This window comes from Triplophysa dalaica, chromosome 5 (genome assembly GCF_015846415.1).
Source record: "Triplophysa dalaica isolate WHDGS20190420 chromosome 5, ASM1584641v1, whole genome shotgun sequence".
Lineage (NCBI taxonomy): Eukaryota > Metazoa > Chordata > Actinopteri > Cypriniformes > Nemacheilidae > Triplophysa > Triplophysa dalaica.
Window position 1 is genome coordinate 14831628 of NC_079546.1, and position 23990 is coordinate 14855617.

Sequence of the window (23990 nt, forward strand, 5' to 3'; positions counted from 1 at the left end):
TTCAGTTAAGAAATCTCAAACACTCATCTTAGTCTGGGACTAGTCTTAAGCCTTGTCTACGAAACCGTGCATTGAATGCTTAAAGGTTTGGTTACCTTGTCATTATATTCCACTCTATGGCATAAAGCAGACTATGTTTCTGCTCGGTTTCGAACCGAGGACCTTTTGCGTGTAAAGCAAACGTGATAACCACTACACTTCAGAAACTCTGAATTTCACATAAATTTGCCAGTAACAAATTTTAAGGTGTTTCAGGGCAAGATTTTTCAGTTAAGGAATCTCAAACAATCATCTTAGTCTGGGACTAGTCTTAAGCCTTGTCTACGAAACCGTGCATTGAATGCTTAAAGGTTTGGTTACCTTGTCATTATATTCCACTCTATGGCTTAAAGCAGACTATGTTTCTGCTCGGTTTCGACTAGGGACCTTTCACGTCAGGAGAATGCGACAGTCACTAAAAGAACATAGTACGTGACATAATAGAGGCTGAATTTCGACAGTCTACAAAACCGTGCATTGAATGCTTACCTTGTCATTATATTCCACTCTATGGCTTAAAGCAGACTATGTTTCTGCTCGGTTTCGAACCGAGGACCTTTTGCGTGTGAAGCAAACGTGATAACCACTACACTACAGAAACGTGAACAATTCCTGCGTACGTCGTCAACCTGGCGCTGGTTTAAAACAGACCACGCAAGCATTGAATGACTTTGGCAAGAAACTTGCCAGTCACAAATTTGAAGGTATTCCAGGTCAAGTTTATTCAGGTAAGACATCTCGAACATTCATCTTAGTATGGGACTAGTCTTATGCCTTGTCTACGAAACCGTGCATTGAATGCTTAAAGGTTTGGTTACCTTGTCATTATATTCCACTCTATGGCTTAAAGCAGACTATGTTTCTGCTCGGTTTCGACTAGGGACCTTTCACGTCAGGAGAATGCGACAGTCACTAAAAGAACATAGTACGTGACATAATAGAGGCTGAATTTCGACAGTCTACAAAACCGTGCATTGAATGCTTAAAGGTTTGGTTACCTTATCGTTATATTCCACTCTATGGCTTAAAGCAGACTATGTTTCTGCTCGGTTTCGACTAGGGACCTTTCACGTCAGGAGAATGCGACAGTCACTAAAAGAACATAGCTTGTAACATAATAGAGGCTGAATTTCGGCAGTCTATAAAAACCGTGCATTGAATGCTTAAAGGTTTGGTTACCTTGTCATTATATTCCACTCTATGGCTTAAAACAGACTATGTTTCTGCTCGGTTTCGAACCGAGGACCTTTCGCGTGTGAGGCGAACGTGATAACCACTACACTACAGAAACTCTGAATTTGGCAAGAAACTTGCCAGACACAAATTTGAAGGTGTTCCAGGTCAAGTTTATTCAGGTGAGACATCTCGAACATTCATTTCAGTATGGGACTAGTCTTAAGCCTTGTCTACAAAACAGTGCATTGAATGCTTAAGGTTTGGTTACCTTGTCGTTATATTCCACTCTATGGCTTAAAGCAGACTATGTTTCTGCTCGGTTTCGCCTAGGGACCTTTCACGTCAGGAGAATGCGACAGTCACTAAAAGAACATAGTACTTGACATAATAGAGGCTGAATTTCGACAGTCTACAAAACCGTGCATTGAATGCTTAAAGGTTTGGTTACCTTGTCATTATATTGCTCTCTATGGCTTAAAGCACACTATGTTACTGCTCGGTTTCGAACCGAGGACCTTTTGCGTGTGAAGCAAACGTGATAACCACTACACTACAGAAACGTGGACAATTCCTGCGTACGTCGTCAAACTGGCGCTGGTTTAAAACAGACCACCCAAGCATTGTCTGACTTTGGCAAGAAACTTGCCAGTCACAAATTTGAAGGTGCAATGCGTCAGGGGAATGCGACAGTCACTAAAAGAACATAGTACGTGACATAATAGAGGCTGAATTTCGACAGTCTACAAAACCGTGCATTGAATGCTTAAAGGTTTGGTTACCTTGTCATTATATTCCACTCTATGGCTTAAAACAGACTATGTTTCTGCTCGGTTTCGAAACGAGGACCTTTCGCGTGTTAGGCGAACGTGATAACCACTACACTACAGAAACTCTGAACTTGGCATAAATTTGCCAGTCACAAATTTTAAGGTGTTTCAGGGCAAGATTTTTCAGTTAAGGAATCTCAAACAATCATCTTAGTCTGGGACTAGTCTTAAGCCTTGTCTACGAAACCGTGCATTGAATGCTTAAAGGTTTGGTTACCTTGTCATTATATTCCACTCTATGGCTTAAAGCAGACTATGTTTCTGCTCGGTTTCGACTAGGGACCTTTCACGTCAGGAGAATGCGACAGTCACTAAAAGAACATAGTACGTGACATAATAGAGGCTGAATTTCGACAGTCTACAAAACCGTGCATTGAATGCTTAAAGGTTTGGTTACCTTGTCATTATATTCCACTCTATGGCTTAAAGCAGACTATGTTTCTGCTCGGTTTCGAACCGAGGACCTTTTGCGTGTGAAGCAAACGTGATAACCACTACACTACAGAAACGTGGACAATTCCTGCGTACGTCGTCAAGCTGGCGCTGGTTTAAAACAGACCACGCAAGTATTGAATGACTTTGGCAAGAAACATGCCAGTCACAAATTTGAAGGTATTCCAGGTCAAGTTTATTCAGGTAAGACATCTCGAACATTCATCTTAGTATGGGACTAGTCTTATGCCTTGTCTACGAAACCGTGCATTGAATGCTTAAAGGTTTGGTTACCTTGTCATTATATTCCACTCTATGGCTTAAAGCAGACTATGTTTCTGCTCGGTTTCGACTAGGGACCTTTCACGTCAGGAGAATGCGACAGTCACTAAAAGAACATAGTACGTGACATAATAGAGGCTGAATTTCGACAGTCTATAAAAACCGTGCATTGAATGCTTAAGGTTTGGTTACCTTGTCGTTATATTCCACTCTATGGATTAAAGCAGACTATGTTTCTGCTCGGTTTCGAACCGAGGACCTTTTGCGTGTAAAGCAAACGTGATAACCACTACACTACAGAAACGTGGACAATTCCTGCGTATGTCGTCAAACTGGCGCTGGTTTAAAACAGACCACGCAAGCATTGTCTGACTTTGGCAAGAAACTTGCCAGTCACAAATTTGAAGGTGCAATGCGTCAGGGGAATGCGACAGTCACTAAAAGAACATAGTACGTGACATAATAGAGGCTGAATTTCGACAGTCTACAAAACCGTGCATTGAATGCTTAAAGGTTTGGTTACCTTGTCATTATATTCCACTCTATGGCTTAAAGCAGACTATGTTTCTGCTCGGTTTCGACTAGGGACCTTTCACGTCAGGAGAATGCGACAGTCACTAAAAGAACATAGTACGTGACATAATAGAGGCTGAATTTCGACAGTCTATAAAAACCGTGCATTGAATGCTTAAGGTTTGGTTACCTTGTCGTTATATTCCACTCTATGGATTAAAGCAGACTATGTTTCTGCTCGGTTTCGAACCGAGGACCTTTTGCGTGTAAAGCAAACGTGATAACCACTACACTACAGAAACGTGGACAATTCCTGCGTACGTCGTCAAACTGGCGCTGGTTTAAAACAGACCACGCAAGCATTGTCTGACTTTGGCAAGAAACTTGCCAGTCACAAATTTGAAGGTGCAATGCGTCAGGGGAATGCGACAGTCACTAAAAGAACATAGTACGTGACATAATAGAGGCTGAATTTCGACAGTCTACAAAACCGTGCATTGAATGCTTAAAGGTTTGGTTACCTTGTCATTATATTCCACTCTATGGCTTAAAGCAGACTCTGTTTCTGCTCGGTTTCGAACCGAGGACCTTTCGCGTGTTAGGCGAACGTGATAACCACTACACTACAGAAACTCTGAATTTCGCATAAATTTGCCAGTAACAAATTTTAAGGTGTTTCAGGGCAAGATTTTTCAGTTAAGGAATGTCAAACAATCATCTTAGTCTGGGACTAGTTTTAAGCCTTGTCTACGAAACCGTGCATTGAATGCTTAAAGGTTTGGTTACCTTGTCATTATATTCCACTCTATGGCTTAAAGCAGACTATGTTTCTGCTCGGTTTCGAACCGAGGACCTTTTGCGTGTAAAGCAAACGTGATAACCACTACACTACAGAAACGTGGACAATTCCTGCGTACGTCGTCAACCTGGCGCTGGTTTAAAACAGACCACGCAAGTATTGTCTGACTTTGGCAAGAAACTTGCCAGTCACAAATTTGAAGGTATTCCAGGTCAAGTTTATTCAGGTAAGACATCTCGAGCATTCATTTCAGTTTGAGACTAGTCTTAAGCCTTGTCGACAAAAAAGTGCATTGAATGCTTAAGGTTTGGTTACCTTGTCATTATATTCCACTCTATGGCTTAAAGCAGACTATGTTTCTGCTCGGTTTCGAACCGAGGACCTTTTGCGTGTGAAGCAAACGTGATAACCACTACACTACAGAAACGTGGACAATTCCTGCGTACGTCGTCAACCTGGCGCTGGTTTAAAACAGACCACGCAAGTATTGAATGACTTTGGCAAGAAACTTGCCAGTCACAAATTTGAAGGTATTCCAGGTCAAGTTTATTCAGGTAAGACATCTCGAACATTCATCTTAGTATGGGACTAGTCTTATGCCTTGTCTACGAAACCGTGCATTGAATGCTTAAAGGTTTGGTTACCTTGTCATTATATTCCACTCTATGGCTTAAAGCAGACTATGTTTCTGCTCGGTTTCGACTAGGGACCTTTCACGTCAGGAGAATGCGACAGTCACTAAAAGAACATAGTACGTGACATAATAGAGGCTGAATTTCGACAGTCTACAAAACCGTGCATTGAATGCTTAAAGGTTTGGTTACCTTATCGTTATATTCCACTCTATGGCTTAAAGCAGACTATGTTTCTGCTCGGTTTCGACTAGGGACCTTTCACGTCAGGAGAATGCGACAGTCACTAAAAGAACATAGCTTGTAACATAATAGAGGCTGAATTTCGGCAGTCTATAAAAACCGTGCATTGAATGCTTAAAGGTTTGGTTACCTTGTCATTATATTCCACTCTATGGCTTAAAGCAGACTCTGTTTCTGCTCGGTTTCGAACCGAGGACCTTTCGCGTGTTAGGCGAACGTGATAACCACTACACTACAGAAACTCTGAATTTCGCATAAATTTGCCAGTAACAAATTTTAAGGTGTTTCAGGGCAAGATTTTTCAGTTAAGGAATGTCAAACAATCATCTTAGTCTGGGACTAGTTTTAAGCCTTGTCTACGAAACCGTGCATTGAATGCTTAAAGGTTTGGTTACCTTGTCATTATATTCCACTCTATGGCTTAAAGCAGACTATGTTTCTGCTCGGTTTCGAACCGAGGACCTTTTGCGTGTAAAGCAAACGTGATAACCACTACACTACAGAAACGTGGACAATTCCTGCGTACGTCGTCAACCTGGCGCTGGTTTAAAACAGACCACGCAAGTATTGTCTGACTTTGGCAAGAAACTTGCCAGTCACAAATTTGAAGGTATTCCAGGTCAAGTTTATTCAGGTAAGACATCTCGAACATTCATTTCAGTTTGAGACTAGTCTTAAGCCTTGTCGACAAAAAAGTGCATTGAATGCTTAAAGGTTTGGTTACCTTGTCATTATATTCCACTCTATGGCATAAAGCAGACTATGTTTCTGCTCGGTTTCGAACCGAGGACCTTTTGCGTGTAAAGCAAACGTGATAACCACTACACTTCAGAAACTCTGAATTTCACATAAATTTGCCAGTAACAAATTTTAAGGTGTTTCAGGGCAAGATTTTTCAGTTAAGGAATCTCAAACAATCATCTTAGTCTGGGACTAGTCTTAAGCCTTGTCTACGAAACCGTGCATTGAATGCTTAAAGGTTTGGTTACCTTGTCATTATATTCCACTCTATGGCTTAAAGCAGACTATGTTTCTGCTCGGTTTCGACTAGGGACCTTTCACGTCAGGAGAATGCGACAGTCACTAAAAGAACATAGTACGTGACATAATAGAGGCTGAATTTCGACAGTCTACAAAACCGTGCATTGAATGCTTACCTTGTCATTATATTCCACTCTATGGCTTAAAGCAGACTATGTTTCTGCTCGGTTTCGAACCGAGGACCTTTTGCGTGTAAAGCAAACGTGATAACCACTACACTACAGAAACGTGGACAATTCCTGCGTACGTCGTCAATCTGGCGCTGGTTTAAAACAGACCACGCAAGCATTGTCTGACTTTGGCAAGAAACTTGCCAGTCACAAATTTGAAGGTATTCCAGGTCAAGTTTATTCAGGTAAGACATCTCGAACATTCATCTTAGTCTGGGACTAGTCTTAAGCCTTGTCTACGAAACCGTGCATTGAATGCTTAAAGTTTTGTTTAGCTTGTAATTACGTTTAACCATATGACTTAAAGCAGACTATGTTTCTGCTCGGTTTCGAACCGAGGACCTTTTGCGTGTAAAGCAAACGTGATAACCACTACACTTCAGAAACTCTGAATTTCACATAAATTTGCCAGTAACAAATTTTAAGGTGTTTCAGGGCAAGATTTTTCAGTTAAGGAATCTCAAACAATCATCTTAGTCTGGGACTAGTCTTAAGCCTTGTCTACGAAACCGTGCATTGAATGCTTAAAGGTTTGGTTACCTTGTCATTATATTCCACTCTATGGCTTAAAGCAGACTATGTTTCTGCTCGGTTTCGACTAGGGACCTTTCATGTCAGGAGAATGCGACAGTCACTAAAAGAACATAGTACGTGACATAATAGAGGCTGAATTTCGACAGTCTACAAAACCGTGCATTGAATGCTTACCTTGTCATTATATTCCACTCTATGGCTTAAAGCAGACTATGTTTCTGCTCGGTTTCGAACCGAGGACCTTTTGCGTGTGAAGCAAACGTGATAACCACTACACTACAGAAACGTGAACAATTCCTGCGTACGTCGTCAACCTGGCGCTGGTTTAAAACAGACCACGCAAGCATTGAATGACTTTGGCAAGAAACTTGCCAGTCACAAATTTGAAGGTATTCCAGGTCAAGTTTATTCAGGTAAGACATCTCGAACATTCATCTTAGTATGGGACTAGTCTTATGCCTTGTCTACGAAACCGTGCATTGAATGCTTAAAGGTTTGGTTACCTTGTCATTATATTCCACTCTATGGCTTAAAGCAGACTATGTTTCTGCTCGGTTTCGACTAGGGACCTTTCACGTCAGGAGAATGCGACAGTCACTAAAAGAACATAGTACGTGACATAATAGAGGCTGAATTTCGACAGTCTACAAAACCGTGCATTGAATGCTTAAAGGTTTGGTTACCTTATCGTTATATTCCACTCTATGGCTTAAAGCAGACTATGTTTCTGCTCGGTTTCGACTAGGGACCTTTCACGTCAGGAGAATGCGACAGTCACTAAAAGAACATAGCTTGTAACATAATAGAGGCTGAATTTCGGCAGTCTATAAAAACCGTGCATTGAATGCTTAAAGGTTTGGTTACCTTGTCATTATATTCTACTCTATGGCTTAAAACAGACTATGTTTCTGCTCGGTTTCGAACCGAGGACCTTTCGCGTGTGAGGCGAACGTGATAACCACTACTCTACAGAAACTCTGAATTTGGCAAGAAACTTGCCAGACACAAATTTGAAGGTGTTCCAGGTCAAGTTTATTCAGGTGAGACATCTCGAACATTCATTTCAGTATGGGACTAGTCTTAAGCCTTGTCTACAAAACAGTGCATTGAATGCTTAAGGTTTGGTTACCTTGTCGTTATATTCCACTCTATGGCTTAAAGCAGACTATGTTTCTGCTCGGTTTCGCCTAGGGACCTTTCACGTCAGGAGAATGCGACAGTCACTAAAAGAACATAGTACTTGACATAATAGAGGCTGAATTTCGACAGTCTACAAAACCGTGCATTGAATGCTTAAAGGTTTGGTTACCTTGTCATTATATTGCTCTCTATGGCTTAAAGCACACTATGTTACTGCTCGGTTTCGAACCGAGGACCTTTTGCGTGTGAAGCAAACGTGATAACCACTACACTACAGAAACGTGGACAATTCCTGCGTACGTCGTCAAACTGCCGCTGGTTTAAAACAGACCACCCAAGCATTGTCTGACTTTGGCAAGAAACTTGCCAGTCACAAATTTGAAGGTGCAATGCGTCAGGGGAATGCGACAGTCACTAAAAGAACATAGTACGTGACATAATAGAGGCTGAATTTCGACAGTCTACAAAACCGTGCATTGAATGCTTAAAGGTTTGGTTACCTTGTCATTATATTCCACTCTATGGCTTAAAACAGACTATGTTTCTGCTCGGTTTCGAAACGAGGACCTTTCGCGTGTTAGGCGAACGTGATAACCACTACACTACAGAAACTCTGAATTTGGCATAAATTTGCCAGTCACAAATTTTAAGGTGTTTCAGGGCAAGATTTTTCAGTTAAGGAATCTCAAACAATCATCTTAGTCTGGGACTAGTCTTAAGCCTTGTCTACGAAACCGTGCATTGAGTGCTTAAAGGTTTGGTTACCTTGTCATTATATTCCACTCTATGGTTTAAAGCAGACTATGTTTCTGCTCGGTTTCGACTAGGGACCCTTCACGTCAGGAGAATGCGACAGTCACTAAAAGAACATAGTACGTGACATAATAGAGGCTGAATTTCGACAGTCTACAAAACCGTGCATTGAATGCTTAAAGGTTTGGTTACCTTGTCATTATATTCCACTCTATGGCTTAAAGCAGACTATGTTTCTGCTCGGTTTCGAACCGAGGACCTTTTGCGTGTGAAGCAAACGTGATAACCACTACACTACAGAAACGTGGACAATTCCTGCGTACGTCGTCAACCTGGCGCTGGTTTAAAACAGACCACGCAAGTATTGAATGACTTTGGCAAGAAACATGCCAGTCACAAATTTGAAGGTATTCCAGGTCAAGTTTATTCAGGTAAGACATCTCGAACATTCATCTTAGTATGGGACTAGTCTTATGCCTTGTCTACGAAACCGTGCATTGAATGCTTAAAGGTTTGGTTACCTTGTCATTATATTCCACTCTATGGCTTAAAGCAGACTATGTTTCTGCTCGGTTTCGACTAGGGACCTTTCACGTCAGGAGAATGCGACAGTCACTAAAAGAACATAGTACGTGACATAATAGAGGCTGAATTTCGACAGTCTATAAAAACCGTGCATTGAATGCTTGGTTACCTTGTCGTTATATTCCACACTATGGATTAAAGCAGACTATGTTTCTGCTCGGTTTCGAACCGAGGACCTTTTGCGTGTAAAGCAAACGTGATAACCACTACACTACAGAAACGTGGACAATTCCTGCGTATGTCGTCAAACTGGCGCTGGTTTAAAACAGACCACGCAAGCATTGTCTGACTTTGGCAAGAAACTTGCCAGTCACAAATTTGAAGGTGCAATGCGTCAGGGGAATGCGACAGTCACTAAAAGAACATAGTACGTGACATAATAGAGGCTGAATTTCGACAGTCTACAAAACCGTGCATTGAATGCTTAAAGGTTTGGTTACCTTGTCATTATATTCCACTCTATGGCTTAAAGCAGACTATGTTTCTGCTCGGTTTCGACTAGGGACCTTTCACGTCAGGAGAATGCGACAGTCACTAAAAGAACATAGTACGTGACATAATAGAGGCTGAATTTCGACAGTCTATAAAAACCGTGCATTGAATGCTTAAGGTTTGGTTACCTTGTCGTTATATTCCACTCTATGGATTAAAGCAGACTATGTTTCTGCTCGGTTTCGAACCGAGGACCTTTTGCGTGTAAAGCAAACGTGATAACCACTACACTACAGAAACGTGGACAATTCCTGCGTACGTCGTCAAACTGGCGCTGGTTTAAAACAGACCACGCAAGCATTGTCTGACTTTGGCAAGAAACTTGCCAGTCACAAATTTGAAGGTGCAATGCGTCAGGGGAATGCGACAGTCACTAAAAGAACATAGTACGTGACATAATAGAGGCTGAATTTCGACAGTCTACAAAACCGTGCATTGAATGCTTAAAGGTTTGGTTACCTTGTCATTATATTCCACTCTATGGCTTAAAGCAGACTCTGTTTCTGCTCGGTTTCGAACCGAGGACCTTTCGCGTGTTAGGCGAACGTGATAACCACTACACTACAGAAACTCTGAATTTCGCATAAATTTGCCAGTAACAAATTTTAAGGTGTTTCAGGGCAAGATTATTCAGTTAAGGAATCTCAAACAATCATCTTAGTCTGGGACTAGTTTTAAGCCTTGTCTACGAAACCGTGCATTGAATGCTTAAAGGTTTGGTTACCTTGTCATTATATTCCACTCTATGGCTTAAAGCAGACTATGTTTCTGCTCGGTTTCGAACCGAGGACCTTTTGCGTGTAAAGCAAACGTGATAACCACTACACTACAGAAACGTGGACAATTCCTGCGTACGTCGTCAACCTGGCGCTGGTTTAAAACAGACCACGCAAGTATTGAATGACTTTGGCAAGAAACATGCCAGTCACAAATTTGAAGGTATTCCAGGTCAAGTTTATTCAGGTAAGACATCTCGAACATTCATCTTAGTATGGGACTAGTCTTATGCCTTGTCTACGAAACCGTGCATTGAATGCTTAAAGGTTTGGTTACCTTGTCATTATATTCCACTCTATGGCTTAAAGCAGACTATGTTTCTGCTCGGTTTCGACTAGGGACCTTTCACGTCAGGAGAATGCGACAGTCACTAAAAGAACATAGTACGTGACATAATAGAGGCTGAATTTCGACAGTCTATAAAAACCGTGCATTGAATGCTTGGTTACCTTGTCGTTATATTCCACACTATGGATTAAAGCAGACTATGTTTCTGCTCGGTTTCGAACCGAGGACCTTTTGCGTGTAAAGCAAACGTGATAACCACTACACTACAGAAACGTGGACAATTCCTGCGTATGTCGTCAAACTGGCGCTGGTTTAAAACAGACCACGCAAGCATTGTCTGACTTTGGCAAGAAACTTGCCAGTCACAAATTTGAAGGTGCAATGCGTCAGGGGAATGCGACAGTCACTAAAAGAACATAGTACGTGACATAATAGAGGCTGAATTTCGACAGTCTACAAAACCGTGCATTGAATGCTTAAAGGTTTGGTTACCTTGTCATTATATTCCACTCTATGGCTTAAAGCAGACTATGTTTCTGCTCGGTTTCGACTAGGGACCTTTCACGTCAGGAGAATGCGACAGTCACTAAAAGAACATAGTACGTGACATAATAGAGGCTGAATTTCGACAGTCTATAAAAACCGTGCATTGAATGCTTAAGGTTTGGTTACCTTGTCGTTATATTCCACTCTATGGATTAAAGCAGACTATGTTTCTGCTCGGTTTCGAACCGAGGACCTTTTGCGTGTAAAGCAAACGTGATAACCACTACACTACAGAAACGTGGACAATTCCTGCGTACGTCGTCAAACTGGCGCTGGTTTAAAACAGACCACGCAAGCATTGTCTGACTTTGGCAAGAAACTTGCCAGTCACAAATTTGAAGGTGCAATGCGTCAGGGGAATGCGACAGTCACTAAAAGAACATAGTACGTGACATAATAGAGGCTGAATTTCGACAGTCTACAAAACCGTGCATTGAATGCTTAAAGGTTTGGTTACCTTGTCATTATATTCCACTCTATGGCTTAAAGCAGACTCTGTTTCTGCTCGGTTTCGAACCTAGGACCTTTCGCGTGTTAGGCGAACGTGATAACCACTACACTACAGAAACTCTGAATTTCGCATAAATTTGCCAGTAACAAATTTTAAGGTGTTTCAGGGCAAGATTTTTCAGTTAAGGAATCTCAAACAATCATCTTAGTCTGGGACTAGTTTTAAGCCTTGTCTACGAAACCGTGCATTGAATGCTTAAAGGTTTGGTTACCTTGTCATTATATTCCACTCTATGGCTTAAAGCAGACTATGTTTCTGCTCGGTTTCGAACCGAGGACCTTTTGCGTGTAAAGCAAACGTGATAACCACTACACTACAGAAACGTGGACAATTCCTGCGTACGTCGTCAAGCTGGCGCTGGTTTTAAACAGACCACGCAAGTATTGTCTGACTTTGGCAAGAAACTTGCCAGTCACAAATTTGAAGGTATTCCAGGTCAAGTTTATTCAGGTAAGACATCTCGAACATTCATTTCAGTTTGAGACTAGTCTTAAGCCTTGTCGACAAAAAAGTGCATTGAATGCTTAAGGTTTGGTTACCTTGTCATTATATTCCACTCTATGGCTTAAAGCAGACTATGTTTCTGCTCGGTTTCGACTAGGGACCTTTCACGTCAGGAGAATGCGACAGTCACTAAAAGAACATTGTACGTGACATAATAGAGGCTGAATTTGACAATCCCAAAAAGCTTTCAATCAGGCCGATACGCATTGCAGCTACGTTTTACACCGATGGCATTTGCTCTGGTTGACGCCAAAACCTGAAAACTGTTTCTGCTCGGTCTCGAACCGAGGACCCTTCGCGTGTTAGGCAAACGTGATAACCAATACGCTACAGAAACTCTGAATTTCGCATAAATTTGCCAGTCACAAATTTTAAGGTGTTTCAGGGCAAGATTTTTCAGTTAAGAGATCTCAAACACTCATCTTAGTTTGGGACTAGTCTTAAGCCTTGTCTACAAAACCGTGCATTGAATGCTTAAAGGTTTGGTTACCTTGTCATTATATTCCACTCTATGGCTTAAAGCAGACTCTGTTTCTGCTCGGTTTCGAACCGAGGACCTTTTGCGTGTAAAGCAAACGTGATAACCACTACACTTCAGAAACTCTGAATTTCGCATAAATTTGCCAGTAACAAATTTTAAGGTGTTTCAGGGCAAGATTTTTCAGTTAAGGAATCTCAAACAATCATCTTAGTCTGGGACTAGTCTTAAGCCTTGTCTACGAAACCGTGCATTGAATGCTTAAAGGTTTGGTTACCTTGTCATTATATTCCACTCTATGGCATAAAGCAGACTATGTTTCTGCTCGGTTTCGACTAGGGACCTTTCACGTCAGGAGAATGCGACAGTCACTAAAAGAACATAGTACGTGACATAATAGAGGCTGAATTTCGACAGTCTACAAAACCGTGCATTGAATGCTTAAAGGTTTGGTTACCTTGTCATTATATTCCACTCTATGGCTTAAAGCAGACTATGTTTCTGCTCGGTTTCGAACCGAGGACCTTTTGCGTGTGAAGCAAACGTGATAACCACTACACTACAGAAACGTGGAAAATTCCTGCGTACGTCGTCAACCTGGCGCTGGTTTAAAACAGACCACGCAAGTATTGAATGACTTTGGCAAGAAACTTGCCAGTCACAAATTTGAAGGTATTCCAGGTCAAGTTTATTCAGGTAAGACATCTCGAACATTCATCTTAGTATGGGACTAGTCTTATGCCTTGTCTACGAAACCGTGCATTGAATGCTTAAAGGTTTGGTTACCTTGTCATTATATTCCACTCTATGGCTTAAAGCAGACTATGTTTCTGCTCGGTTTCGACTAGGGACCTTTCACGTCAGGAGAATGCGACAGTCACTAAAAGAACATAGTACGTGACATAATAGAGGCTGAATTTCGACAGTCTACAAAACCGTGCATTGAATGCTTAAAGGTTTGGTTACCTTATCGTTATATTCCACTCTATGGCTTAAAGCAGACTATGTTTCTGCTCGGTTTCGACTAGGGACCTTTCACGTCAGGAGAATGCGACAGTCACTAAAAGAACATAGCTTGTAACATAATAGAGGCTGAATTTCGGCAGTCTATAAAAACCGTGCATTGAATGCTTAAAGGTTTGGTTACCTTGTCATTATATTCCACTCTATGGCTTAAAACAGACTATGTTTCTGCTCGGTTTCGAACCGAGGACCTTTCGCGTGTGAGGCGAACGTGATAACCACTACACTAAAGAAACTCTGAATTTGGCAAGAAACTTGCCAGTCACAAATTTGAAGGTGTTCCAGGTCAAGTTTATTCAGGTGAGACATCTCGAACATTCATTTCAGTATGGGACTAGTCTTAAGCCTTGTCTACAAAACAGTGCATTGAATGCTTAAGGTTTGGTTACCTTGTCGTTATATTCCACTCTATGGCTTAAAGCAGACTATGTTTCTGCTCGGTTTCGAACCGAGGACCTTTTGCGTGTAAAGCAAACGTGATAACCACTACACTACAGAAACGTGGACAATTCCTGCGTACGTCGTCAATCTGGCGCTGGTTTAAAACAGACCACGCAAGCATTGTCTGACTTTGGCAAGAAACTTGCCAGTCACAAATTTGAAGGTATTCCAGGTCAAGTTTATTCAGGTAAGACATCTCGAACATTCATCTTAGTCTGGGACTAGTCTTAAGCCTTGTCTACGAAACCGTGCATTGAATGCTTAAAGGTTTGGTTACCTTGTCATTATATTCCACTCTATGGCTTAAAACAGACTATGTTTCTGCTCGGTTTCGAACCGAGGACCTTTTGCGTGTAAAGCAAACGTGATAACCACTACAAAACAGAAATGTGGACAATTCCTGCGTACGTCGTCAACCTGGCGCTGGTTTAAAACAGACCACGCAACTATTGTCTGACTTTGGCAAGAAACTTGCCAGTCACAAATTTGAAGGTATTCCAGGTCAAGTTTATTCAGGTAAGACATCTCGAACGTTCATCTTAGTCTGGGACTAGTCTTAAGCGTTGTCTACAAAACTGGGCATTGAATGCTTAAAGTTTTGTTTAGCTTGTAATTACGTTTAACCATATGACTTAAAGAAGGCGATTATTCTGCTCGGTTTCGACTAGGGACCTTTCAAGTCAGGAGAATGCGACAGTCATTAAAAGAACATAGTACGTGACATAATAGAGGCTGAATTTGACAATCCCAAAAAGCTTTCAATCAGGCCGATACGCAGTGCAGCTACGTTTTACACCGATGGCATTTGCTCTGGTTGACGCCAAAACCTGAAAACTGTTTCTGCTCGGTCTCGAACCGAGGACCCTTCGCGTGTTAGGCCAACGTGATAACCAATACGCTACAGAAACTCTGAATTTCGCATAAATTTGCCAGTCACAAATTTTAAGGTGTTTCAGGGCAAGATTTTTCAGTTAAGAAATCTCAAACACTCATCTTAGTCTGGGACTAGTCTTAAGCCTTGTCTACGAAACCGTGCATTGAATGCTTAAAGGTTTGGTTACCTTGTCATTATATTCCACTCTATGGCATAAAGCAGACTATGTTTCTGCTCGGTTTCGAACCGAGGACCTTTTGCGTGTAAAGCAAACGTGATAACCACTACACTTCAGAAACTCTGAATTTCACATATATTTGCCAGTAACAAATTTTAAGGTGTTTCAGGGCAAGATTTTTCAGTTAAGGAATCTCAAACAATCATCTTAGTCTGGGACTAGTCTTAAGCCTTGTCTACGAAACCGTGCATTGAATGCTTAAAGGTTTGGTTACCTTGTCATTATATTCCACTCTATGGCTTAAAGCAGACTATGTTTCTGCTCGGTTTCGACTAGGGACCTTTCACGTCAGGAGAATGCGACAGTCACTAAAAGAACATAGTACGTGACATAATAGAGGCTGAATTTCGACAGTCTACAAAACCGTGCATTGAATGCTTACCTTGTCATTATATTCCACTCTATGGCTTAAAACAGACTATGTTACTGCTCGGTTTCGAACCGAGGACCTTTTGCGTGTGAAGCAAACGTGATAACCACTACACTACAGAAACGTGGACAATTCCTGCGTACGTCGTCAAACTGGCGCTGGTTTAAAACAGACCACCCAAGCATTGTCTGACTTTGGCAAGAAACTTGCCAGTCACAAATTTGAAGGTGCAATGCGTCAGGGGAATGCGACAGTCACTAAAAGAACATAGTACGTGACATAATAGAGGCTGAATTTCGACAGTCTACAAAACCGTGCATTGAATGCTTAAAGGTTTGGTTACCTTGTCATTATATTCCACCCTATGGCTTAAAACAGACTATGTTTCTGCTCGGTTTTGAAACGAGGACCTTTCGCGTGTTAGGCGAACGTGATAACCACTACACTACAGAAACTCTGAATTTGGCATAAATTTGCCAGTCACAAATTTTAAGGTGTTTCAGGGCAAGATTTTTCAGTTAAGGAATCTCAAGCAATCATCTTAGTCTGGGACTAGTCTTAAGCCTTGTCTACGAAACCGTGCATTGAATGCTTAAAGGTTTGGTTACCTTGTCATTATATTCCACTCTATGGCATAAAGCAGACTATGTTTCTGCTCGGTTTCGAACCGAGGACCTTTTGCGTGTAAAGCAAACGTGATAACCACTACACTTCAGAAACTCTGAATTTCACATAAATTTGCCAGTAACAAATTTTAAGGTGTTTCAGGGCAAGATTTTTCAGTTAAGGAATCTCAAACAATCATCTTAGTCTGGGACTAGTCTTAAGCCTTGTCTACGAAACCGTGCATTGAATGCTTAAAGGTTTGGTTACCTTGTCATTATATTCCACTCTATGGCTTAAAGCAGACTATGTTTCTGCTCGGTTTCGACTAGGGACCTTTCACGTCAGGAGAATGCGACAGTCACTAAAAGAACATAGTACGTGACATAATAGAGGCTGAATTTCGACAGTCTACAAAACCGTGCATTGAATGCTTAAATGTTTGGTTACCTTGTCATTATATTCCACTCTATGGCTTAAAGCAGACTATGTTTCTGCTCGGTTTCGAACCGAGGACCTTTTGCGTGTGAAGCAAACGTGATAACCACTACACTACAGAAACGTGAACAATTCCTGCGTACGTCGTCAACCTGGCGCTGGTTTAAAACAGACCACGCAAGTATTGAATGACTTTGGCAAGAAACTTGCCAGTCACAAATTTGAAGGTATTCCAGGTCAAGTTTATTCAGGTAAGACATCTCGAACATTCATTTTAGTATGGGACTAGTCTTATGCCTTGTCTACGAAACCGTGCATTGAATGCTTAAAGGTTTGGTTACCTTGTCATTATATTCCACTCTATGGCTTAAAGCAGACTATGTTTCTGCTCGGTTTCGACTAGGGACCTTTCACGTCAGGAGAATGCGACAGTCACTAAAAGAACATAGTACGTGACATAATAGAGGCTGAATTTCGACAGTCTACAAAACCGTTCATTGAATGCTTAAAGGTTTGGTTACCTTATCGTTATATTCCACTCTATGGCTTAAAGCAGACTATGTTTCTGCTCGGTTTCGACTAGGGACCTTTCACGTCAGGAGAATGCGACAGTCACTAAAAGAACATAGCTTGTAACATAATAGAGGCTGAATTTCGGCAGTCTATAAAAACCGTGCATTGAATGCTTAAAGGTTTGGTTACCTTGTCATTATATTCCACTCTATGGCTTAAAACAGACTATGTTTCTGCTCGGTTTCGAACCGAGGACCTTTCGCGTGTGAGGCGAACGTGATAACCACTACAATACAGAAACTCTGAATTTGGCATAAATTTGCCAGTCACAAATTTTAAGGTGTTTCAGGGCAAGATTTTTCAGTTAAGGAATCTCAAACAATCATCTTAGTCTGGGACTAGTCTTAAGCCTTGTCTACGAAACCGTGCATTGAATGCTTAAAGGTTTGGTTACCTTGTCATTATATTCCACTCTATGGCTTAAAGCAGACTATGTTTCTGCTCGGTTTCGAACCGAGGACCTTTCGCGTGTTAGGCGAACGTGATAACCACTACACTTCAGAAACTCTGAATTTCGCATAAATTTGCCAGTAACAAATTTTAAGGTGTTTCAGGGCAAGATTTTTCAGTTAAGGAATCTCAAACAATCATCTTAGTCTGGGACTAGTCTTAAGCCTTGTCTACGAAACCGTGCATTGAATGCTTAAAGGTTTGGTTACCTTGTCATTATATTCAACTCTATGGCTTAAAGCAGACTATGTTTCTGCTCGGTTTCGACTAGGGACCTTTCACGTCAGGAGAATGCGACAGTCACTAAAAGAACATAGTACGTGACATAATAGAGGCTGAATTTCGACAGTCTACAAAACCGTGCATTGAATGCTTAAAGGTTTGGTTACCTTGTCATTATATTCCACCCTATGGCTTAAAACAGACTATGTTTCTGCTCGGTTTCGAAACGAGGACCTTTCGCGTGTTAGGCGAACGTGATAACCACTACACTACAGAAACTCTGAATTTGGCATAAATTTGCCAGTCACAAATTTTAAGGTGTTTCAGGGCAAGATTTTTCAGTTAAGGAATCTCAAGCAATCATCTTAGTCTGGGACTAGTCTTAAGCCTTGTCTACGAAACCGTGCATTGAATGCTTAAAGGTTTGGTTACCTTGTCATTATATTCAACTCTATGGCTTAAAGCAGACTATGTTTCTGCTCGGTTTCGACTAGGGACCTTTCACGTCAGGAGAATGCGACAGTCACTAAAAGAACATAGTACGTGACATAATAGAGGCTGAATTTCGACAGTCTACAAAACCGTGCATTGAATGCTTAAAGGTTTGGTTACCTTGTCATTATATTCCACTCTATGGCTTAAAGCAGACTATGTTTCTGCTCGGTTTCGAACCGAGGACCCTTCGCGTGTTAGGCGAACGTGATAACCAATACGCTACAGAAACTCTGAATTTCGCATAAATTTGCCAGTCACAAATTTTAAGGTGTTTCAGGGCAAGATTTTTCAGTTAAGAAATCTCAAACACTCATCCTAGTCTGGGACTAGTCTTAAGCCTTGTCTACGAAACCGTGCATTGAATGCTTAAAGGTTTGGTTACCTTGTCATTATATTCAACTCTATGGCTTAAAGCAGACTATGTTTCTGCTCGGTTTCGACTAGGGACCTTTCACGTCAGGAGAATGCGACAGTCACTAAAAGAACATAGTACGTGACATAATAGAGGCTGAATTTCGACAGTCTACAAAACCGTGCATTGAATGCTTAAAGGTTTGGTTACCTTGTCATTATATTCCACTCTATGGCTTAAAGCAGACTATGTTTCTGCTCGGTTTCGAAACGAGGACCCTTCGCGTGTTAGGCGAACGTGATAACCAATACGCTACAGAAACTCTGAATTTCGCATAAATTTGCCAGTCACAAATTTTAAGGTGTTTCAGGGCAAGATTTTTCAGTTAAGAAATCTCAAACACTCATCCTAGTCTGGGACTAGTCTTAAGCCTTGTCTACGAAACCGTGCATTGAATGCTTAAAGGTTTGGTTACCTTGTCATTATATTCCACTCTATGGCATAAAGCAGACTATGTTTCTGCTCGGTTTCGAACCGAGGACCTTTTGCGTGTAAAGCAAACGTGATAACCACTACACTTCAGAAACTCTGAATTTCACATAAATTTGCCAGTAACAAATTTTAAGGTGTTTCAGGGCAAGATTTTTCAGTTAAGGAATCTCAAACAATCATCTTAGTCTGGGACTAGTCTTAAGCCTTGTCTACGAAACCGTGCATTGAATGCTTAAAGGTTTGGTTACCTTGTCATTATATTCCACTCTATGGCTTAAAGCAGACTATGTTTCTGCTCGGTTTCGACTAGGGACCTTTCACGTCAGGAGAATGCGACAGTCACTAAAAGAACATAGTACGTGACATAATAGAGGCTGAATTTCGACAGTCTACAAAACCGTGCATTGAATGCTTAAAGGTTTGGTTACCTTGTCATTATATTCCACTCTATGGCTTAAAGCAGACTATGTTTCTGCTCGGTTTCGAACCGAGGACCTTTTGCGTGTGAAGCAAACGTGATAACCACTACACTACAGAAACGTGAACAATTCCTGCGTACGTCGTCAACCTGGCGCTGGTTTAAAACAGACCACGCAAGTATTGAATGACTTTGGCAAGAAACTTGCCAGTCACAAATTTGAAGGTATTCCAGGTCAAGTTTATTCAGGTAAGACATCTCGAACATTCATCTTAGTATGGGACTAGTCTTATGCCTTGTCTACGAAACCGTGCATTGAATGCTTAAAGGTTTGGTTACCTTGTCATTATATTCCACTCTATGGCTTAAAGCAGACTATGTTTCTGCTCGGTTTCGACAAGGGACCTGTCACGTCAGGAGAATGCGACAGTCACTAAAAAAACATAGTACGTGACATAATAGAGGCTGAATTTCGACAGTCTACAAAACCGTATATTGAATGCTTAAAGGTTTGGTTACCTTATCGTTATATTCCACTCTATGGCTTAAAGCAGACTATGTTTCTGCTCGGTTTCGACTAGGGACCTTTCACGTCAGGAGAATGCGACAGTCACTAAAAGAACATAGCTTGTAACATAATAGAGGCTGAATTTCGGCAGTCTATAAAAACCGTGCATTGAATGCTTAAAGGTTTGGTTACCTTGTCATTATATTCCACTCTATGGCTTAAAGCAGACTATGTTTCTGCTCGGTTTCGAAACGAGGACCTTTCGCGTGTTAGGCGAACGTGATAACCACTACACTACAGAAACGTGGACAATTCCTGCGTACGTCGTCAAACTGGCGCTGGTTTAAAACAGACCACCCAAGCATTGTCTGACTTTGGCAAGAAACTTGCCAGTCACAAATTTGAAGGTGCAATGCGTCAGGGGAATGCGACAGTCACTAAAAGAACATAGTACGTGACATAATAGAGGCTGAATTTCGACAGTCTACAAAACCGTGCATTGAATGCTTAAAGGTTTGGTTACCTTGTCATTATATTCCACTCTATGGCTTAAAACAGACTATGTTTCTGCTCGGTTTCGAAACGAGGACCTTTCGCGTGTTAGGCGAACGTGATAACCACTACACTACAGAAACTCTGAATTTGGCATAAATTTGCCAGTCACAAATTTTAAGGTGTTTCAGGGCAAGATTTTTCAGTTAAGGAATCTCAAACAATCATCTTAGTCTGGGACTAGTCTTAAGCCTTGTCTACGAAACCGTGCATTGAATGCTTAAAGGTTTGGTTACCTTGTCATTATATTCCACTCTATGGCTTAAAGCAGACTATGTTTCTGCTCGGTTTCGAACCGAGGACCTTTCGCGTGTGAGGCGAACGTGATAACCACTACACTACAGAAACTCTGAATTTGGCAAGAAACTTGCCAGACACAAATTTGAAGGTGTTCCAGGTCAAGTTTATTCAGGTGAGACATCTCGAACATTCATTTCAGTATGGGACTAGTCTTAAGCCTTGTCTACAAAACAGTGCATTGAATGCTTAAGGTTTGGTTACCTTGTCGTTATATTCCACTCTATGGCTTAAAGCAGACTATGTTTCTGCTCGGTTTCGACTAGGGACCTTTCACGTCAGGAGAATGCGACAGTCACTAAAAGAACATAGTACTTGACATAATAGAGGCTGAATTTCGACAGTCTACAAAACCGTGCATTGAATGCTTAAAGGTTTGGTTACCTTGTCATTATATTGCTCTCTATGGCTTAAAGCACACTATGTTTCTGCTCGGTTTCGAACCGAGGTCCTTTTGCGTGTGAAGCAAACGTGATAACCACTACACTACAGAAACGTGTACAATTCCTGCGTACGTCGTCAAACTGGCGCTGGTTTAAAACAGACCACGCAAGCATTGTCTGACTTTGGCAAGAAACTTGCCAGTCACAAATTTGAAGGTGCAATGCGTCAGGGGAATGCGACAGTCACTAAAAGAACATAGTACGTGACATAATAGAGGCTGAATTTCGACAGTCTACAAAACCGTGCATTGAATGCTTAAAGGTTTGGTTACCTTGTCATTATATTCCACTCTATGGCTTAAAGCAGACTCTGTTTCTGCTCGGTTTCGAACCGAGGACCTTTCGCGTGTTAGGCGAACGTGATAACCACTACACTACAGAAACTCTGAATTTCGCATAAATTTGCCAGTAACACATTTTAAGGTGTTTCAGGGCAAGATTTTTCAGTTAAGGAATCTCAAACAATCATCTTAGTCTGGGACTAGTCTTAAGCCTTGTCTACGAAACCGTGCATTGAATGCTTAAAGTTTTGTTTAGCTTGTAATTACGTTTAACCATATGGCTTAAAGAAGGCGATTATTCTGCTCGGTTTCGACTAGGGACCTTTCACGTCAGGAGAATGCGACAGTCACTAAAAGAACATAGTACGTGACATAATAGAGCTGAATTTGACAATCCCAAAAAGCTTTCAATCAGGCCGATACGCATTGCAGCTACGTTTTACACTGATGGCATTTGCTCTGGTTGACGCCAAAACCTGAAAACTGTTTCTGCTCGGTCTCGAACCGAGGACCTTTCGCGTGTTAGGCGAACGTGATAACCAATACACTACAGAAACTCTGAATTTCGCATAAATTTGCCAGTAACAAATTTTAAGGTGTTTCAGGGCAAGATTTTTCAGTTAAGAAATCTCAAACACTCATCTTAGTCTGGGACTAGTCTTAAGCCTTGTCTACGAAACCGTGCATTGAATGCTTAAAGGTTTGGTTACCTTGTCATTATATTCCACTCTATGGCATAAAGCAGACTATGTTTCTGCTCGGTTTCGAACCGAGGACCTTTTGCGTGTAAAGCAAACGTGATAACCACTACACTTCAGAAACTCTGAATTTCACATAAATTTGCCAGTAACAAATTTTAAGGTGTTTCAGGGCAAGATTTTTCAGTTAAGGAATCTCAAACAATCATCTTAGTCTGGGACTAGTTTTAAGCCTTGTCTACGAAACCGTGCATTGAATGCTTAAAGGTTTGGTTACCTTGTCATTATATTCCACTCTATGGCTTAAAGCAGACTATGTTTCTGCTCGGTTTCGACTAGGGACCTTTCACGTCAGGAGAATGCGACAGTCAATAAAAGAACATAGTACGTGACATAATAGAGGCTGAATTTCGACAGTCTACAAAACCGTGCATTGAATGCTTAAAGGTTTGGTTACCTTGTCATTATATTCCACTCTATGGCTTAAAGCAGACTATGTTTCTGCTCGGTTTCGAACCGAGGACCTTTTGCGTGTAAAGCAAACGTGATAACCACTACACTACAGAAACATGGACAATTCCTGCGTACGTCGTCAACCTGGCGCTGGTTTAAAACAGACCACGCAAGTATTGAATGACTTTGGCAAGAAACTTGCCAGTCACAAATTTGAAGGTATTCCAGGTCAAGTTTATTCAGGTAAGACATCTCGAACATTCATCTTAGTATGGGACTAGTCTTATGCCTTGTCTACGAAACCGTGCATTGAATGCTTAAAGGTTTGGTTACCTTGTCGTTATATTCCACTCTATGGCTTAAAGCAGACTATGTTTCTGCTCGGTTTCGACTAGGGACCTTTCACGTCAGGAGAATGCGACAGTCACTAAAAGAACATAGTACTTGACATAATAGAGGCTGAATTTCGACAGTCTACAAAACCGTGCATTGAATGCTTAAAGGTTTGGTTACCTTGTCATTATATTGCTCTCTATGGCTTAAAGCACACTATGTTTCTGATCGGTTTCGAACCGAGGTCCTTTTGCGTGTGAAGCAAACGTGATAACCTCTACACTACAGAAACGTGTACAATTCCTGCGTACGTCGTCAAACTGGCGCTGGTTTAAAACAGACCACGCAAGCATTGTCTGACTTTGGCAAGAAACTTGCCAGTCACAAATTTGAAGGTGCAATGCGTCAGGGGAATGCGACAGTCACTAAAAGAACATAGTACGTGACATAATAGAGGCTGAATTTCGACAGTCTACAAAACCGTGCATTGAATGCTTAAAGGTTTGGTTACCTTGTCATTATATTCCACTCTATGGCTTAAAGCAGACTCTGTTTCTGCTCGGTTTCGAACCGAGGACCTTTCGCGTGTTAGGCGAACGTGATAACCACTACACTACAGAAACTCTGAATTTCGCATAAATTTGCCAGTAACACATTTTAAGGTGTTTCAGGGT

The 23990-nt window shown here is 41.4% G+C and overlaps 29 non-coding genes across 29 annotated transcripts; all 29 read right to left on the minus strand.

The window, feature by feature from the left end:
- Positions 1-567: 567 nt before the first annotated feature.
- trnav-cac (transfer RNA valine (anticodon CAC)) lies at positions 568-640 on the minus strand. Its single transcript has one exon. It is a non-coding gene; the product is annotated as a tRNA-Val (tRNA).
- A 617-nt stretch (positions 641-1257) lies between these two features.
- trnav-cac (transfer RNA valine (anticodon CAC)) lies at positions 1258-1330 on the minus strand. The gene has a single exon. It is a non-coding gene; the product is annotated as a tRNA-Val (tRNA).
- Positions 1331-2478: 1148 nt separating this feature from the next.
- Positions 2479-2551, minus strand: trnav-cac (transfer RNA valine (anticodon CAC)). The gene has a single exon. It is a non-coding gene; the product is annotated as a tRNA-Val (tRNA).
- Positions 2552-2987: 436 nt separating this feature from the next.
- Positions 2988-3060, minus strand: trnav-uac (transfer RNA valine (anticodon UAC)). The gene has a single exon. It is a non-coding gene; the product is annotated as a tRNA-Val (tRNA).
- A 438-nt stretch (positions 3061-3498) lies between these two features.
- Positions 3499-3571, minus strand: trnav-uac (transfer RNA valine (anticodon UAC)). The gene has a single exon. It is a non-coding gene; the product is annotated as a tRNA-Val (tRNA).
- A 258-nt stretch (positions 3572-3829) lies between these two features.
- Positions 3830-3902, minus strand: trnav-aac (transfer RNA valine (anticodon AAC)). Its single transcript has one exon. It is a non-coding gene; the product is annotated as a tRNA-Val (tRNA).
- A 192-nt stretch (positions 3903-4094) lies between these two features.
- On the minus strand, positions 4095-4167 carry trnav-uac (transfer RNA valine (anticodon UAC)). The gene has a single exon. It is a non-coding gene; the product is annotated as a tRNA-Val (tRNA).
- Positions 4168-4422: 255 nt separating this feature from the next.
- On the minus strand, positions 4423-4495 carry trnav-cac (transfer RNA valine (anticodon CAC)). The gene has a single exon. It is a non-coding gene; the product is annotated as a tRNA-Val (tRNA).
- A 617-nt stretch (positions 4496-5112) lies between these two features.
- On the minus strand, positions 5113-5185 carry trnav-aac (transfer RNA valine (anticodon AAC)). The gene has a single exon. It is a non-coding gene; the product is annotated as a tRNA-Val (tRNA).
- A 192-nt stretch (positions 5186-5377) lies between these two features.
- Positions 5378-5450, minus strand: trnav-uac (transfer RNA valine (anticodon UAC)). Its single transcript has one exon. It is a non-coding gene; the product is annotated as a tRNA-Val (tRNA).
- Positions 5451-6139: 689 nt separating this feature from the next.
- Positions 6140-6212, minus strand: trnav-uac (transfer RNA valine (anticodon UAC)). Its single transcript has one exon. It is a non-coding gene; the product is annotated as a tRNA-Val (tRNA).
- A 689-nt stretch (positions 6213-6901) lies between these two features.
- trnav-cac (transfer RNA valine (anticodon CAC)) lies at positions 6902-6974 on the minus strand. The gene has a single exon. It is a non-coding gene; the product is annotated as a tRNA-Val (tRNA).
- Positions 6975-8812: 1838 nt separating this feature from the next.
- trnav-cac (transfer RNA valine (anticodon CAC)) lies at positions 8813-8885 on the minus strand. Its single transcript has one exon. It is a non-coding gene; the product is annotated as a tRNA-Val (tRNA).
- Positions 8886-9314: 429 nt separating this feature from the next.
- Positions 9315-9387, minus strand: trnav-uac (transfer RNA valine (anticodon UAC)). The gene has a single exon. It is a non-coding gene; the product is annotated as a tRNA-Val (tRNA).
- A 438-nt stretch (positions 9388-9825) lies between these two features.
- Positions 9826-9898, minus strand: trnav-uac (transfer RNA valine (anticodon UAC)). The gene has a single exon. It is a non-coding gene; the product is annotated as a tRNA-Val (tRNA).
- A 258-nt stretch (positions 9899-10156) lies between these two features.
- Positions 10157-10229, minus strand: trnav-aac (transfer RNA valine (anticodon AAC)). Its single transcript has one exon. It is a non-coding gene; the product is annotated as a tRNA-Val (tRNA).
- Positions 10230-10421: 192 nt separating this feature from the next.
- On the minus strand, positions 10422-10494 carry trnav-uac (transfer RNA valine (anticodon UAC)). Its single transcript has one exon. It is a non-coding gene; the product is annotated as a tRNA-Val (tRNA).
- A 429-nt stretch (positions 10495-10923) lies between these two features.
- On the minus strand, positions 10924-10996 carry trnav-uac (transfer RNA valine (anticodon UAC)). The gene has a single exon. It is a non-coding gene; the product is annotated as a tRNA-Val (tRNA).
- A 438-nt stretch (positions 10997-11434) lies between these two features.
- Positions 11435-11507, minus strand: trnav-uac (transfer RNA valine (anticodon UAC)). Its single transcript has one exon. It is a non-coding gene; the product is annotated as a tRNA-Val (tRNA).
- Positions 11508-12030: 523 nt separating this feature from the next.
- trnav-uac (transfer RNA valine (anticodon UAC)) lies at positions 12031-12103 on the minus strand. Its single transcript has one exon. It is a non-coding gene; the product is annotated as a tRNA-Val (tRNA).
- A 1155-nt stretch (positions 12104-13258) lies between these two features.
- On the minus strand, positions 13259-13331 carry trnav-cac (transfer RNA valine (anticodon CAC)). Its single transcript has one exon. It is a non-coding gene; the product is annotated as a tRNA-Val (tRNA).
- An 882-nt stretch (positions 13332-14213) lies between these two features.
- On the minus strand, positions 14214-14286 carry trnav-uac (transfer RNA valine (anticodon UAC)). The gene has a single exon. It is a non-coding gene; the product is annotated as a tRNA-Val (tRNA).
- A 2514-nt stretch (positions 14287-16800) lies between these two features.
- On the minus strand, positions 16801-16873 carry trnav-cac (transfer RNA valine (anticodon CAC)). Its single transcript has one exon. It is a non-coding gene; the product is annotated as a tRNA-Val (tRNA).
- A 2927-nt stretch (positions 16874-19800) lies between these two features.
- Positions 19801-19873, minus strand: trnav-cac (transfer RNA valine (anticodon CAC)). The gene has a single exon. It is a non-coding gene; the product is annotated as a tRNA-Val (tRNA).
- A 1213-nt stretch (positions 19874-21086) lies between these two features.
- trnav-cac (transfer RNA valine (anticodon CAC)) lies at positions 21087-21159 on the minus strand. The gene has a single exon. It is a non-coding gene; the product is annotated as a tRNA-Val (tRNA).
- A 372-nt stretch (positions 21160-21531) lies between these two features.
- trnav-cac (transfer RNA valine (anticodon CAC)) lies at positions 21532-21604 on the minus strand. Its single transcript has one exon. It is a non-coding gene; the product is annotated as a tRNA-Val (tRNA).
- A 258-nt stretch (positions 21605-21862) lies between these two features.
- On the minus strand, positions 21863-21935 carry trnav-aac (transfer RNA valine (anticodon AAC)). The gene has a single exon. It is a non-coding gene; the product is annotated as a tRNA-Val (tRNA).
- A 1091-nt stretch (positions 21936-23026) lies between these two features.
- On the minus strand, positions 23027-23099 carry trnav-uac (transfer RNA valine (anticodon UAC)). Its single transcript has one exon. It is a non-coding gene; the product is annotated as a tRNA-Val (tRNA).
- Positions 23100-23866: 767 nt separating this feature from the next.
- Positions 23867-23939, minus strand: trnav-aac (transfer RNA valine (anticodon AAC)). The gene has a single exon. It is a non-coding gene; the product is annotated as a tRNA-Val (tRNA).
- Between the last annotated feature and the right edge of the window lie 51 nt (positions 23940-23990).